General features: G+C 31.7%; 1 long non-coding RNA gene across 1 annotated transcript; it reads right to left on the minus strand.

The window, feature by feature from the left end:
- Positions 1-1,477: 1,477 nt before the first annotated feature.
- On the minus strand, positions 1,478-4,540 carry LOC133821494 (uncharacterized). The gene is made up of 2 exons (XR_009887623.1): positions 4,392-4,540; positions 1,478-1,730 (listed from the first exon to the last, which is right to left on the minus strand). It is a non-coding gene; the product is annotated as an uncharacterized LOC133821494 (long non-coding RNA).
- Between the last annotated feature and the right edge of the window lie 476 nt (positions 4,541-5,016).

Here is a 5,016-nt window from a genome sequence, read left to right on the forward strand (position 1 = left end):
AAAATAATAATAACACCGATACAATATCAGTGTAGTCATACACGCATGGCACAGTCCTTGGACTGTGTCATGCGTGGACTACACTATCCTTTTCTAGGATATTGCATTTTTCTTTTATTTAATTAAAATCAATCTTCCACAAAACAAGGTAGTTCTCTTTTTAAGGAAAAGATGACAACCATATTTCAAATTTTAAATTTTAAATCCAAAGTTCAAAATTCAAATTGATGATCATCATTTTCATCGTCTTCTAAAATTCAGTAAATCAAAAACTATTTTTGACTTACCAATTTTATTTTCTCCAACTCAAGTAAAATAATTAATTTCAAAACTTCATTTATTTATTTATATATATGAAATTTGAAATTTATATACATAAATTAATAAATATATTTTTAAAAATTAATAATTAATTCTAAATTAATTATTCAACCTCAATTATCATATAATTGTATACTTGACTAGACGAAGAAAATTCTTCTCAAATTTTCAAATTACAGTTATACCCTTGTATCAACTCTTACCCTGATATGATGTTGATAGAGCTACTCTGGGGGCTTATGGACCTATTATGTCATGCTCCAATAAATATTACTTTATTAATCAAAGCTCTTTGATTAAATAATCATATTTACTAATCTCATGATTACTACACTATAAATATGAGATTGAACTCTTGATAATTATTGACATATATTTACTGAGTACTTTATTTAAGAATAAAGTGTTAATTGATATAATCATTACATACAATGTTAATCCTCTATTAATGGTTCATAATTAAAAGGGAATAAAATTACACTTTTACCCTTTTAGTTATATCTTGTTCCTAGAGTACCATTGACTTTACTAGTGAAGGTTGTGTCACAGCAAGTTTATGACGTGACTGCTCATAACCTTTTCAGTTCCAAAAGCCAACCCAATAGGGAACCATTATTCAATCTATAAGAAGGTATATATTCCATATCTATTAATTTATGTCCCCAGCCATATACATCATTGAGTCCCCAAAATAATTATTCTTAGCCTCATCATTCTGACAAACCTTAACGCATGAATCAAAGGATCAAATGACATATATAGGAGTTCATAGCAACCTCAGGATTAAGATCATCATGTATATGATCATCATTTCATGTGTTTGATTAACACAATGAAACAATGTTTAAACAAATATTAACAAATCACATATGGTCCAGTTCTACATACTCTCAGCATGGAAAGTACCTCCACTAAAGTGTCCTACTACACTAGTAACTCATATCTAGGTCACATGTATTCTTAATCTTAGTGGATCGTACTAGTAGTAATTAATATAATGATTCTATAACTTTATTTTACTGTGAATTGTTTTAAGTTTATTATCTTAATCTCGATCCTCTCATACCAATATGAGATTTAGGCTACATAGATAAACTTTGGAATTTTCTAATATTCACTTAATGTAATTGTAACGACCCGGATTTTCAAGACTCGATAATGCGGAAATATAAATGTTTTCATTTAACAAAATGTCTCAAAAACCCATAGAAAAAAAAACTTTTTAAAAAGTCGTATGGCCATACTTAACATTTAGTTACAAACATGTTTTATAAAGATTAGAGTGAGCCTAGTTTAGGAAAATTACACAACATTTCCAAAAATAAAAAGGCTTCCTAAAAGGTCGGTCCACATGTACATTTGCACGGAAGACCCCAGCGCTCACTGCTCTGCCCTGCCCTTGCCCTTACCTACAACATGAAACAACTAGGTAAGCGAAAACGCTTAGTAAGATCAACTTTCAAACAAAGCAGGTAGAGAAATAGGGATCCGGACCCTACACAATCAATTTCAAGAACACTAAAGCGTCCTGGCAAACTTATGGTCATGCCTGATGACCAAGGATAAATTAATTCATATCTAGATAAAAATCCTGCAATCAGAAAATCCCAGAACAAGCAGATATATTATATCGCAACTAATTCTTATCAACAATTATATCCCTGCACTCAGAAAATCCCAGAGCAAGAAGATATATTATATCACAACTATATCTTATCAACAATTATATCCCTGCACTCAGAAAATCCCAGAGCAAGCAGATATATTATATCACCGTATAATTCGAGACCAACGCTCGACAATTTCAAACAATTCATGCGTAACGCGCCCTCCAACATAATTGCTAATCTGTAAAAGAGAACCGAGTCTCCACACTAAGATCTAGCCAATAAATATTCTCATCAAGGGTAACTATCGTGTTACCTAGGGCATCGCTACTTATTCAAGAGTGTAATCCAATTTACACGGTTTTACGGAGACTTCTATGTTAATCAGTGGTGCTGGTGAGCAGTTGCCCCTAGGGTGTTCAGCCTCACTCAATCTTGGCAACCCCTAGTATCTCTAGGCACTCTCACTGAATGGCCAATATTCACGGCTGCTATCCGGGAATAACTTATCAAAGCACTTGCTCGAATTCTAACTGTCCAATGATTAAGTAAGCATGAGGGCCCCTAGGTCCCATTTATCTTGGCGCCCCTAGGTTTAACCAGCTTATCCTCATCTCATGGCCACTCGTCGCGGTAATGAACCGAACATAAATAAAATCAAGCAGTGTGACGGGGATCAACCGTCTAGGATATGACGGACTTCTACCGTTCATATTTTCTAAATCAGCACTCACTAGACTAATGTCTCTAAGCAACTTTCTATGACAGCCTATATATGTGCATGTATCCCTATACTAACATACAAGACAATAATCATTTCATGTTGCAGCCATACAATATAAGTTGACTTACTTGGAGTCCTTAGCGCTCAGCAGGTTTTCACCCTCCAACGTTCAGTCCAGTTAAGCTTAGCCAATACTGTAGTTATCCATACAGTATACTCGGATTAATTATGGCACTCATAATTCATTATTATGATTTTGGGCAGTTTGGTTATTTTAAAAAAAGTCATTTGTAAGGATTTATAATCCTTATTTGGTTTTAAACCTATTAAGGAAACTCATACAAAATATTCAAGACTAAACCCTAAGTCTCGGGGAGGCCTATCCTAAGGTCTTGATACCTAGGCTCGGGTATCACAATGGTATTTTCCCACAATCCGCTAAAAATCTTATTCTTTCAAGATATTGCTATTAACCCGCACTTTCGACTAGTCGGTTAAAATATGTAAGATTTTAGCCGGTATTATATCCAGAAAATACTAATAAATTCCTTAATTATTTTTAAAGAAAATAAACTCTTAAATTTTCCTTTTATTTTTCTTAAGGTTTTAATATCTAAAAACTGTTTTAAGAAAATTGCCTAATTTGTCTTAATTAGGAAAACCGTTAAAAATTTCCCATCTTGACTAATTAATTTTCCAAAATCAATTAATCAATTTTCTTACTAGAAAAATAATTCATTTTATTATTTTCTCAACATATAGGGTTTTAAACCCTCTTTTAATTTATTAACTATTAATAAATTAAATCTCTTATTTTTAGAAAGAATAATAACTCTTTAATAAAAATAATTCATTTAAACTCAAAGGGGTAATTTTAGTGAAAATATGATTTCAAGGCTTACCAATTTATATCTTGAAATAAGCAAAATTTTACTTTTTACCTTATGTTCCAAAATCTCATTTTTACACTAAGTGTGAAAAGCCTATTTTTCACATTTTTAACAACATACTTCGTTAGTTCATAACTTGAAATTTACTTACCCAATTGTTACCAAAATTTCCCAATTACATTTTTGTTATGCCATTTAGGTCTTTGTAAAATCTTAGGTCAAAATGAACATTTTTGATTGGTGAAATCATTTTCCAACAATGAGGAAAAAATGACCTTATTTTCAAGTCCTTATTTTTTCCAAACTTTGACTATTAATAACTTTCAAACCGTTCAATATTTTCTTACCAAATTTTACAGTGGAATAATAGGTTATGCCAGCAATATGTCCACAAATGTTTAGAAAAAACTGGGTTCATTTGCCTTATACAGTGGCTGTCCATACTTGGTTCCGAAAATAAGAATAATAAAAAACAGTTTTTTACCTAAACTTTGAAATAGCATAACTTACTCATTTATAAACATTTTTTAGTGTTTCAAAAGCTCAATTTTATGTACTCAATATCAAAAACATCACAGTATAATTTAATTTTACAAAACCAATATAGAGTGGCTGCTTGACCCCTTGGAAGTCACAGCTTAAAACATGTTTTGTTTTAGGGTATCCTACAAAACCCTTGGAGGTTTTGGTTCCCATTTTCAAAAATCAATACACATGCATCATAAAAATTATTAAACAACTACCATAACCTTATTACATCACCAACAAGAAACTTTAAGCATTAAATATACAAAATAATGCTTAAAACTAAAAGCCCTACAACAAAATCATCAAAAGTAAACTTTTGACCTCTTTGGTGTTCTTGCTTAAGGTTTGGACCTTCCTATTAGCTTTGGCTCCTCCAAAACCTTTCAAAAACCCTAACCAACTTCCCCCAACAACATAGTTAATTAGCTATTTGAAACTCTATGCTTAAAACTTTACAAAAGCCTAGATTAGTGAAGCTTTACCTTAGGGAAAATACTTCCTAGACCAAGACTTAGCCTCCAAGTTTTCCTTGGTGTTCTTGAGGTTGAATATTGAGAGAAAACTTGAGAGGGTCTGCAAAAATCAGATGAGAGTGATTGAGAGAGTATGGGGGTCGGTTTTGGGGGTTAGAACAGTTTATACTATCTAATTTATCCAAAAAGCACTCAAGTGTTTTACTCCCACTTGCCCACTTGACTTCTTAATTAAAATGGGATTTTATCTTTATAAAATTGGGTTCACACCACTCTAAAATACCACATGGCCGGCCACCCTTTGCTACATATGTGATCATTCTTTTTTTTTTTTAAAGGTTAATAAAGGTTTTATAAGAAGAAAAGTCCAAATTGGCTTTTGACACCTTTTTTCACTCTTATTAAGTTTTAATCATCAAACTTAACATTAATTAATTAAATTTAATGTCTCTCACATTTAATTTAATTAATCA

The sequence above is a fragment of the Humulus lupulus genome, chromosome 3, assembly GCF_963169125.1.
Source record: "Humulus lupulus chromosome 3, drHumLupu1.1, whole genome shotgun sequence".
Taxonomy (NCBI): domain Eukaryota; kingdom Viridiplantae; phylum Streptophyta; class Magnoliopsida; order Rosales; family Cannabaceae; genus Humulus; species Humulus lupulus.